Genomic DNA, 12,755 nt, shown 5'->3' with positions numbered 1-12,755 from the left:
TGGGTTTAATATTCAATTAAACAACTTCTGTAACAATTTAAAGTCATTTTCTATAAAGTTAGGTTTTTATGAGAGTGGTCCATCTGTGTCACTGTACTGATATGTTAATGAAGAAAATTTACCTTTGTACGCTTCTGCACGACAAACAGGACAACTTCTGTATGCTGTACGAAACCTACGGTTGTGTCCTCCGTATCCAGGTGGTGTACAGTAAATAAAAAAAACACGCTGAAGTTTCCTCATAAACTATTTCTAAAAAGAAGAGGAGGTGTTTGTTGTGAAATATGAGATTGTTGTGATCTGACATGCATCCCTGCAATAGGGGATGGTGGTGACTTCATCATTCTCACGTCCTCTTCTGGTGTTTACGCCCAAAACCTCAGTTGAACAGTTTAAAATTATATATATGTATACATATAAAATCTAATACATCCCAGAAATTTTTTTTTAACAACTATTTTGTAGTTCAAAAAGGAAACTCCTGGCACCTATAAAGAGATAAGTTAAATTGGAATATTTCCAGTCTGTCTGTGAAGGATCTCAGTCATCCAGGTCAGGGTACATCCAAAAAACAAAGCTGAAACAAGATCAACTGGAATTGTAGGGTTTCTTGAAGACGCATCATCCAGGTGTCTTGTTCAGTTCTAAAAGACTGGTGGGGAGCTGGGGTTTAGCCCACCTGAAAATCGTAGCATCTGTATCTGTAATTGATTCTATTTAGATGTGGGTTTCCTTCCCCAGTCAACCTTGATCTAAGGACCCATTAATGTCCAGATACTCTAGTCTCATGGTGTGAACAGGGGTGAAGCTTTTGGTAGACAGATGAAAATGTTAATACTGTCCCCCAAGACTTTACATTGATAGGAAGTCCAGTTCACCTCGTTTCAGGTTTTATTTTTTGGACACCTTATAGGTATCTTGATCAGTTCTAAAAGACTGGTGGAGAGTTGGGCTTTTAATAGGAACATCTGTGGGTGTTACCCATGCAAGAATCACATGACTAGAGTCTGTTACCAAACAGATACTTACCCATGATTGGATGTATCTGGGACTGGAGTTTCTGCCCACTAATGTCAGTTAGAGTACCATTCATTTGGGAAAGAAAACAGAATCAGATTTCTTTAATCACAGGTACTGTATGCATGTGGTTGTTACGAGACCCTGGTCTTGTTATTTTTAGGTGGGCAGCACCCACAGACATTGAGTTAATCCTGATCACCTTTGTCTGTCAGAAGCAGACAAAGAGAAATGTGAAGCTTTGCTGTGGTGTGCTGATGAGGAGGCATTGGGACAAGCTGAGAGAGGAAGTCCACCTCTGCAGGTGGGGATGGAACCACCTGCACTTCTGGACCATCCTACGTGTTCCCCTGATCTAAATCCCATTGAGAACATTTGGGGATAGATGGCAAGGGCAGTTTACAAAAACAGATGTCAGTTCCAGACTGTGCATGCCCTTCATAAAACCATCTTCAACCACCAGCATTCTGGAAACACTCTCATGAAGCATGCCTGAATGGATTTTTGAAGTGGTCAACAAGAACATTCTCACTACTCAGTCCTTTTGTGGTACTTTTGGTTCTATGGGGGGGCTATGGTTTTACATATTTGATCAGTTGAACAGCATGATTCATTTTAAATGCAGTTTTGAATAAATTGCTTACTATCTGTTTGTTGTCTCTTGCTCCAGTTTCGTTTTGTTGCATTTTGATGCTCTACCTACAACTTGGTTACGATCCACCAGTGTGAGATGCAGTGTACTTCTACTTCTGTTAATAAATGATCTATATTATATGGAGATAAAAGACTAGACTGTTGTGATTCTTTCAACATAGGTTTAATGCTTTTTAGCAACAACACCTAGCATGTTAACACCTGCTTTAGATCCTTGTTTTCCTGCAGGTCAGAAAGGATCATGGTGCTCCAGTCTACATCATCAACCTCCTCATGTCTGACATCATTCAGCTCCTCTGCATGATAGTTTGGGTGGCAAACAAGAACTGCATCCCTATATTCTTTTGTCTTTATCATTACAATGTGTTTGTGTGTGTATCTACATCTGTGTCTAACCATTATATTAGGATATAATTTAACTATTTAAATAATAGTATATGTCTCCCAGGGTAGCCTATGTCTCCTTGCATGTCTCTTGCGATTGGGTCCTACCGCCTTTTCCTTTAAAGCGTGACAACATCAGTTTATAGTCATTGGTTTATCAATTCTTGTGGTTGAGGTTTTGCTAAAGATCAGCATGTCCTCAAGCTGATATTTAGATTTCCTCCTGATAAAAAAACACGAAACCAAGCTGCTGCATATCGGAAAATGTGACTTATAAACATGTTAATAAGAGCATGATATTTTTCTTACATGAAGTAGAAATTAAATTCTTCATCTTTTTAATCAGGACAAGAATAATGAGCTAATGTGTATTATTTTAGTTTTTCTTTGCCTCAATATTATATTTGATGTTTATAATGATAAAAAAATATGTGAACTAATGGCCGCTCATAGATCACACTGCCTCTCTGTAATTTATATATGAGTTTAGATAATAAAATAATTTGCTCAACAGAAAAATAAAGAAGGTGAAGCCAAAGCCTTTAAACTGGACCGATAGAAAGTTTGTAGGAGTTTGAAGTTTTAGCTTCTTCTTTGGAGGATTTTTTATTTTTCGTCGAAGGAAAGTCTGCTGAAGTCCTTCGCGACTGGTGTTGTGACGTTTCATGATCACATCTGATTCCATCTCATTTCCTCATATGAGCAGATTTAAATGATCAGAAACCTGCTACGTGTCACATTCTGCTTTAGACTGTTTAGATGCAGAGAAAAGAACCAACACCAGTGGGAGGAACTCATTCAGGTAAGATCTGACAACTTTTAAAAAGGTAAATATTGGAACTTTTCTTTTATTAAATCAAGATGTTATTCATTCAGTGACTAAGAACGTAATTTATGTCCATCATTGATACTGTTCTATAATTATACTACTTTACTGTTGACCTACACCTCAGAGCTTAATAGATATTATTACAACTCTCTACTCTCTCAAACACCAGGATTCACACTGAAGAATGGAAGAGTTGCACATTAACACCTCGTGGAATGAAAGTTTTAATTACACCAATGTCAGCATCAACATTCATCACGACTTAGAGGATGACCACTCCTATGATTTTTATGTAGGCATCTTTTATGTTTTTACATGGATCATCATCTGCATCAGCCTTCCTTTGATCCTAGTGGCCATCTACTTACTCTCTTCTCTGGTGAGTCCATTATAACAGATGTATGTATTTATAATGATGTGTTGTGTACAGTCTGTCAGTAAATGATTGTCTTTGACTCGTCTCAGGTGTAAAAGTCTTGGTACATCTGGTTCTTAGATGAATAAATGTCTCTGACTGCAGTTTCTGGGCAGAGCCAGATGTCATATTTGGAGGAGGTGAAGTTCAGAACATGTTAACAACTGCTTTAGTTACTTTTACCAATGTTTTCCTGCAGGTCAGAAAGGATCACGGTGCTCCAGTCTACATCATCAACCTCCTCATTTCTGACATCATTCAGCTCCTCTGCATGATTGGTCAGGTGGCTGATGAGAATGACTCAGTGACGTTCATTTTCAAATATCTTTATCATTATGGTGTGTTGTCCAGTGTTGGCTTCATGGTGTGTATCTCCCTAGAAAGGTAACTATCTGTCTGATCCAGTTTGTGTGTATCTACGTCTGTGTCTAACCATTTTCTTAGTATATAATTCTGATGCTCCTCAAAGACTGTCTATGTGTGTCTGTCTTTCATTACAGGTATTTGCTCATCGCCTGGCCGCTGTGGTACAGATTCAGACGAACCATCAAGACCTCTGTGGTGGTCTCTGTCCTAGTCTGGATCCTCCCTCTTGTTTATGTCCTCCCAAACTATTTCTTGGTTGATTTTCATATCACAACAATCATCGCTGCCGTCTTCTTCCTCCTCCCCCTTCCTCTGTTCATCTTCTTCCTGGGTGGGACTCTAAAAGCCCTGTCTACATCCCTCAGCGTCTCCTCTGATGAAAAACGAAGAATTGTGGCAGTTTTGGTCGTGGTGCTGCTTATTTACACACTGCTGTTCCTGCCCACTGTCATTTTGATACTGGAAGGAGAAGACAGAATGAACTTAAGCTTCATCATTGTGTCTAATATTCTTCTTCTGTTAAGTCCTCTTGCAGACTTGATTTTGTACATTTTCCTTAGGAAAGGAACCACAGACAAGCTTCTGGCCTCACTGTGTTGTTGCAGAATGCAGTTCAGGAATCATCAGATGAAAAGCATGAATAACGACAGCATGTACACAGTCAGCTTCATGTAGGCAGGAAGTCGAAGTTTTAGTTTAGTTGTTGTAGTAGGAGGCAGTGGCCAGCAGGTGGTGCTGCTGTCATTTCTGACTGCAGAACACAGAGATCCAGGCAGAAGTCTGCTGCATGTTGCCTCCTTTTAAACCAGCTGATCACCAACTGTTGTACAGCTGACACTGAGACAGCAGAGATCCAACAAGGAAGAAGTTTCTTTCTAAAGCTGAGCGTTGTGCAGGGTGACAGTTTCTAAACTACAAGAGTGGATCTGAGTGTGTGATTATTATAGTTTTTGTTGCTTAGAAAGTGCTAAATCAAACTGCTGTTGATCATTGATTCAATTAAAGGTCTATTTGATGTGATTCTTTTTCTCCTTCATTGATCCCTCAGTGGGGAATTCTTTCTCTCCATTTAACCCATCCATTGGTTCACACAGCAGTGTGGACTCTGATCACTTTAGTGTGTCCATGCAGGAAGAAGCAGCAAAAGAGAAATGTGATGCTGTTTTTGAGGTTGTCATTCAGCAGCTTTCCTTGTCTGAAAATAGTTTAATTTGCTCATCATCCATGTTTAAACATTCAGTCTGTTTCTATCTCTGTAAATAAAAATGACAACAGAAAACAAACTCAGCACTTTCTACATTCTTTATTCATGCATGTTTGTTAAGACATCAGACATGTTTATTGATCCCACATATGGGAAATTACCTTGTCACAGTAGCGCGGGAATTTGGCAAAAAATATATACAACACAGTGACGACTCTGACTTCAACATGGGAAAATTACCAGGGGAAAAAAAACACTAATTTGAAGTACTAATTTGAAAAATATATACAAAAAATAACACTTTGAAACATATATAGAGAAATATAAAGACATTCTGTATATACAGTGTGGTGGTGGAATAAAACTTTACAAATAAATAATTGCTCAAACTTTAAAAAAAACTATAAGATGGTGAGGTAGTGGTTTGTGCAAAAAGGCAGTGTTTTTGTACAGTGTCCTTGTGAGTCTTGAAAGGTGCTTATAAATAACACGTATTATTATTGTTATTATTATAAAAAAGGCAGATTTATTTGCAGTGGTGGACAGTAACGAAGTAAATTTACTTGAGTACTGTACTTAAGTACAGTTTTTGAGTATCTGTACTTTATTTGAGTATTATTTTTGGGGGATACTTTTACTTTCACTCCACTACACTTGAAGGACAAATATTGTACTTTTTACTCCACTACATTACTGTTGATGCTCTCGTTACTCACTACTTTTGAGCTTACGTCAGCTGATTATTTTTTCGTTTTATTTTTTTTTCAAAATTCTGAGAAAATAAACTGTTTCTACTGATTCGCTGATTCGCTACGTCATGCCATATAATCCATACAATGCAGGAAGAAACTGGAGAAACACCTGGATAAAGTCCGACCAGTGGCCTTATCTCAAACCCATGTTTGAGATTTTTGCCACAAAAACTGATTCGTTTCAGTTTAAATGTTTGTTACTGCGTACAAATTATATCACGGCCTACAAGAACTCGTCTTCCAACCTGAAAAAGCACGTTGCGGTATGTAAAGTAGCTACTGACGTTAGCTAGCTTAATGTTTGTTAAATTGCTGATGAACATTTTAAACGTAATTGTATGAGCTTGTAGTGAGAGAGAGAGAGAGAGAGAGAGAGAGAGAGAGAGAGAGAGAGGCTGTCTGCAAGAGAAAGAGTGAGGCTGTGGATTGTAGAGTGGATTGTATAATCACAATACTTTCCTTTCCTGTATATCCTGAGATACTTTTTAAATACTTTTATTTAAGTATTTTTTTAAGCAAATACTCATGTACTTTACTTAAGTAATATTTTGACTAAGCTACTTTTACTTGTATTGGAGTAATATTTGACAAGGAGTATCTGTACTTTTACTCAAGTAGTGAAGGTGTGTACTCTGTCCACCTCTGTTTATTTGTGCAAAAATTACAGATATTATTGACTCAGGCCAGTGTTGTACAACCTGATGGAAACTGGAATCAAGGACCTGCGGTAGCGTTCCTTCTTGCAGCATGGATGCAGCAGTCTGCTGCTGGAGGAGCTGCTGAGGTCTGAAACAGTCTGATGCAGTGGGTTCGAGGGGTTGTCCATGATTGATGTCAGCTTGTCTAACATCCTCCTCTCACCCACCTCCTTGATGGAGTCCAAAGAGGAGTCCAGGACAGAGCCGGCCCGTCTCACCAGCTTGTTCAGTCTCTTCCTGTCCCTCTCTGAGTTCCCACTGCTCCAGCAGACAACTGCATACAAGATGGCAGAAGCCACCACAGAGTCGTAGAAAGTCCTGAGCAGTGTCCTGCACACTCCAAAGGACCGTCTAAGCAGGTGGAGATGACTTTGGCCCTTCTTGTACAGGGCGTTTGTGTTGTGTGTCCAGTCCAGGTTGTTGTTTAAGTGAACACCCAGGTACTTGTATTCCTCCATGACTTCGATGTCCAAGCCCTGGATGTTCACCGGTGCAGTGTGTAATGGTTTCCTGCTGAAGTCAGTCACCACCTCCTTTGTCTTGCTGGCGCTGATATGCAGGTGGTTCAGAGCACACTCGTCCACAAAGTTGGTGATGACCTCCCAGTACTCCAGATCGTTTCCCTGAGATACACGCCCGACAATGGCTGTATCAACAGAAAACGTCTGGAGGTGGCAGCTGTCAGCATTGTGCTGCAGACTACCACATCACACACACAGTCGCGAAGCCTCACATACTGTACTGCGGCCTGTTGGAGAGGTAGTCGATGGTCCATGCAGCCAGGCTACTGTCAACTCCAGCCCCCTCCAGCTTCCCCCTGAGCAGTGATGGTTGGATGGTGTTGAAAGCACTGGAGAAGTGGAATAACATGACTCTCACTGTCAGTTGGATGTTTTAGTAGGAAATCTCACAGACTGATTGATATTGATTAAGCTTCAAGGTTCTAGGTTCAAGGTCCTTTATTTGGCCATTTGTGCATAAACCAACAGTCCAGACACGTTGGAAATCTTGCGCAGGGCTCTCAGAGTCAACAGTTTAGGTAGTTAAGAAAGAAAAAGAAGTATAAAATATAGAAATCACTATACAACATTAGGAAAGGCACTATAGTTAACAAAAATATAAATACAAAATATAGAAACATTATACAACGGTAGATATTGATGATGATAATGTGATATTGATAGTGACATTGTTCAGCTTGATCACTGAAACACTGTTGGGACCTGAACCTGGTGGGGAGCGATGGAAGGCTCACCGTGCATAACCAAGTCTTAACGACATGGCTTTCTTTGTCTTGGAGACAAAGGAAAGCACTGAAAACCTCAAGTCCCACAATCCTCCAGGTGTGAAAATTGATCCAGCAGTTATCATTGGCTGACAGTGGCATGTAACCTCTGAGGTCATCAGGTCATATAAAGGCCCTGTTTGGCCTTTGTTGTCTCTCTTCTCTTATTCTCCTCAACTCTTCTCATCTCCACGCTGGAGACCCCCAGCTGCTCAGCTGCAGCTGGCTGCCAGGTAGCCTGCCAAACAGAGCAGCTAGTCCAGGCCTCTCTCCTAACAGCAGCGACGCGAGAGCCTCCTGAGGGATCTGCACAAGTCTATTAGCCACCAAACGGCTGGTTTGCAGGCTAAACCCCCAACCAACAGGAGCCACACGGCTAGTTAGCACCGAGCTGTTAACAAGCTACTTCAAAGGACTTCAAAGCAGCAGCCATTTTCCCTCCAACGTCTGCCATCAGGACCACATGGCAAAGACTGCCTCTCATCACTGGAACTCCAGCTCATCCCTTTCACCAGAAACCGTCAGCTAAAAGACCAACACACCAGAGAGCGACTGTTTCCCCAAACTGGTAGTATGACCTGGGCCTAGTCAAGCTAAGCTAAGCTAAGCATAGAACTATGAACTTTGATTTGAGGTGATATTTGTTTTTATTGAGTTGTTGTGATCGTAAGGTTATAGTATAGTAATTTGATGTTAGTTTAGGTTATACAACACATAGACCCAGGGTCTATTGCATGCTAAGCTAACCACCCTTCCTCTAACCTGGCACCTGATAAAACATTCTTATCACATTCCACACATGCACTCAGCCAGCATATGGTCTGAGTGTCCCTGCTTGGTCAGCCATCTTGTTTTCTTTGTTCAAGGCCTCAGCAGCCATTTTGACCCCCCCCCCCCCCCCCCCCCCCCCCCCCACACACACCTGTATAAAGTACACTGTAGAGTTTATGTTTTTACTTTTATTCTTGTAATAAATATCTTTTAACATACCTGTTGTCTGTTTAATGTTGCACAAAAGTGAATTCTGCCAACCTCTACACTGTCAAGAACTCCAAATTTCTTCAACCTTAACTACATGTTAATGTGGTAATTTTGGTTATAGTTATTAAGTTAATTATTAATCAGAGTACCAAACTGACAGTTTAGTATATTTTATGAGAATGATTGAATTAACAGGCTATCTTTTCCCTTCTCAGAAGGGTGGTGCCCCGAGGTCATCAAGTAATTCAGATCCAATTGTTTAATGATAATTATTTTTGATAATTAATTATTTATGATAGCCATACCCCAATGTTTAGTGCCCTTAGTACACAGGCCCAACAACAGTCTTAATGTGATAATCACTGACAGCTGATCATGGACTGACATATTATATTTATTAACCACATATCTGATATGTTTCCAGACCTCAACACCTTCAGCAAGTTTCATGAATCATGACTGTAACTCTGACTGAAAACACAACATGTTGTTGTTTGATGCACCAGATAGGTAAATGAGCTGCTGTGTGTGTTTTAACAAGTTCTCAGGATAAACATGTGATGCATGAACAATGATCACACTGCATCTCTGTCATTTATAAATTCACACAAACAAAAATATCTGGTGCAACATAAAAATAAAGAAGGTGAAACAAACCCTCAAACTGGACATTGACATAATGTCTGACAACATCAGTTTATAGCCTTTGGTTCATCACTTCTGGTCGTCGTGGTTCAGATCAGCATGTCCTCAAGGTGATATTTAGACTTCATAGAAAACAGGAAATTAAGCAGCTGCATGTCGGTAAATATGACTCATTAACATGTTAATAATAGCATGATATTTTTCTTACATGAAGTAGACATTTCAGTATTTTCCTTGCCTCAGTATTATATTTGATGTTTATAATGACTTGAATAAAATATGTTAACTGACGACCACTCATAGATCACACTGCATCTCTGTAATTTATAAGTTAAACAATTTAATTGGTGCAACCTAAAAATAAAGAAGGTGAAGCCAAAGCCTCCTGACTGGTGTTGTGACGTTTCATGATCACATCTGACCTCATATCTCATTTCCTCATATGAGCAGATTTAAATGATCAGAAACCTGCTACGTGTCACATTCTGCTGTAGACTGTTTAGATGCAGAGGACAGAACCAACACTAGTGGGAGGAACTCATTCAGGTGAGATCTGACAACTTTCTTACAACTGCCACTTTTACACTGTTCATTAAGCAGATGGGTCCCTCCATATGAGCTGGGTCCTGCTCAAGGTTTCTTCCTGTTATATTTGGGTTTTTCTGGACACCGTTGCCTTCGTGCTTGCTCTGGGGCTTTAAGGCTAGGTTTTATAAAGTGTCTTGAGACAATTTCGTTTTCTTGTTGATGCTACATGAATAAAATATCATTGAATCATGCTGCTACTCGGATATTCTCCTACTTTAATCTTACAATTGTTATCATGAAGCTACTTTTTAATGTTACATGTTTTACACTATGTTGCTGCTACTATTTTAAATGATCACTTATTTATTAGGGCTTATTTGTCCTAATCTGATGTTATTTTATCTAGCTGACTTGTCTGGGTCTTTTATTGATATTTATAGAGATATTTATATACACAAACACAATTTCATTAATAATGACAAAAAAAGTTCATTTATTCATTCGTTCATCATTGATTGTTCACATACGTACTGAACACCTTTATCCTGCAGTTGTTTCAAACACCAGGATTCACACTGAACAATGGGACATTTCAACTTCAGCAACTCATGGAATGGAAGTCATGATGAAAACAAAACCAGCTTCAACAACGATGATGGCAACTATTTACGATACTGCACTATTAATGGCTGCTATGAAGGCAAAGAGGCCTTCATCTTATATGTTTTTACATTGATCATCATCTGCATCAGCCTTCCTTTGATCCTAGTGGCCATCTACTTACTCTCTTCTCTGGTGAGTCAATTATATGATTATAGTATATATATAGTTATATATATATATATAATTATATATAACAGATGTATGTATTTATAATCATGTGTTGTGTACAGTCTGTCAGTAAATGATTGTCTTTGACTCGTCTCAGGTGTAAAAGTCTTGGTACATCTGGTTCTTAGATGGATAAATGTCTCTGACTGCAGTTTCTGGGCAGAGCCAGATGTCATATTTGGAGGAGGTGAAGTTCAGAACATGTTAACAACTGCTTTAGTTACTTTTACCAATGTTTTCCTGCAGGTCAGAAAGGATCACGGTGCTCCAGTCTACATCATCAACCTCCTCATTTCTGACATCATTCAGCTCCTCTGCATGATTGTTAAAGTCACTGACAGGAAGTTCTCGATTACTAAATTTGGTATTTATCATTATTGTCTGTTGTCCAGCGTTGGCTTCATGGTGTGTATCTCCCTAGAAAGGTAACTATCTGTCTGATCCAGTTTGTGTGTATCTACGTCTGTGTCTAACCATTTTATTAGTATATAATTCTGATGCTCCTCAAAGACTGTCTATGTGTCTGTCTTTCATTACAGGTATTTGGTCATCGCCTGGCCGCTGTGGTACAGATTCAGACGAACCATCAAGACCTCTGTGGTGGTCACTGTCCTAGCCTGGATCCTTCCTCTTGTTCTCATCCTCCCATTGTATTCTTTGGTTACTTTGAAGGTTGCACTCAATATGTATGCGGTCTACATCCTCCTCCCCCTCCCTCTGTTCATCTTCTTCCTGGGTGGGACACTTAAAGCCCTGTCTACATCCCTCAGTGTCTCCTCTGATGAAAAACGAAGAATTGTGGCAGTTTTGGTCGTGGTGCTGCTTATTTACACACTGATGTTCCTGCCCAGAGTCATTCTGTTACTGGCAAGAGAAGACAGAATGAGCTTTAGCTTCATCATTGTGTCTCGCATTCTACTTCATCTGAGTCCTCTTGCAGACTTGATTTTGTACATTTTCATTAGGAAAGGAACCACAGACAAGCTTCTGGCCTCACTGTGTTGTTGTAGAATGCAGCTTCAGGAATCAGCAGATGAACAGCATGAATAACGACAGCATGTACACAGTCAGCTTCATGTAGGCAGGAAGTAGAAGTTTTAGTTTAGTTGTTGTCGTAGGAGGCAGTGGCCAGCAGGTGGTGCTGCTGTCATTTGTCTGCTGCATGTTGCCTCCTTTTAAACCAGCTGATCACCAACTGTTGTACAGCTGACACTGAGACAGCAGAGATCCAACAAGGAAGAAGTTTCTTTCTAAAGCTGAGCGTTGTGCACGGTGACAGTTTCTAAACTAGAAGAGTGGATCTGAATGTGATTATTATAGTTTTTGTTGCTTAGAAAGTGCTAAATAAAACTGCTGTTGATCATTTATTCAGTTAAAGGTCTATATGATGTGATTCTTTTTCTCCTCCTGATCGCTCAGTGGGGAATTCTTTCTCTCCATTTAACCCATCCATTGGTTCACACAGCAGTGTGGACTCTGATTTCACTGACAGCTGATCACAGACTCTTAGATGTTTGTTGCAGGTGGCAGGAAGAGCCTTATTGATAGATTTATTCTTAGAAATGTACGTCTCTGGTAAGAACCAGTGGGCTTGGAGCTGAGAACCACAGACAGCTAAAAATAAAACAGATAGACTACCAAAGGTTTTATCAGTGCTGGTTAAGCATTTGCTTTCTTTGGTATAATTATGTTGACATTTGAAGATGGCCACACTTTATTTTTCAGTTTATTCCCCCCACTAACCCATGCCGGTGCTATGCTATATAATACTGAGTTGTTAAATCTTTATATTCTGATGATTTGATCCATACAGACTGTTAAACTAAACATCTTCCATCAGCTCGCTAGCGCCCTCTTCCATGAGGCAGAAGTACTGGCTGTTTTCAGTGCAGTTTAACGTCAGATCAGCAAGACTAGATATGTTCCACTCATCCATGAAATACATTAAATAAGCTATGAAAATGATGACATATGATAAAAGTGTGTACAACCATTATATTACAGGCACGAGCTCAATCTAGTTTGTGAGAGATGAGGTGAGACTCAGCTTCCTGCTGCCTCAACTCACGTCTCTACCTGTATTTACCTGACTGGATGGTATTTACACAGGAAACTCGAAACGTTCTTGACTATAAACATGATCGAAATTACTGGAATCATACAGAA

The 12,755-nt window shown here is 39.8% G+C and overlaps 2 pseudogenes across 2 annotated transcripts; both read left to right on the top strand.

Moving 5' to 3' along the window:
* The first annotated feature begins 3,029 nt into the window (after window positions 1-3,029).
* LOC311500786 lies at window positions 3,030-4,309 on the top strand (annotated as a pseudogene). Its single transcript has 3 exons — window positions 3,030-3,263; window positions 3,499-3,683; window positions 3,800-4,309. The product of its transcript is annotated as an uncharacterized misc_RNA (transcript).
* Window positions 4,310-10,340: 6,031 nt separating this feature from the next.
* Window positions 10,341-11,789, top strand: LOC311500047 (G-protein coupled receptor 4-like; annotated as a pseudogene). Its single transcript has 3 exons — window positions 10,341-10,553; window positions 10,836-11,014; window positions 11,129-11,789. The product of its transcript is annotated as a G-protein coupled receptor 4-like (transcript).
* The last annotated feature ends 966 nt before the right edge of the window (window positions 11,790-12,755 follow it).

The sequence above is a fragment of the Chelon labrosus genome, assembly GCF_963514085.1.
Source record: "Chelon labrosus genome assembly, chromosome: 15".
Classification (NCBI taxonomy): domain Eukaryota; kingdom Metazoa; phylum Chordata; class Actinopteri; order Mugiliformes; family Mugilidae; genus Chelon; species Chelon labrosus.
This window is presented reverse-complemented; position numbering and strand designations above follow the sequence as displayed.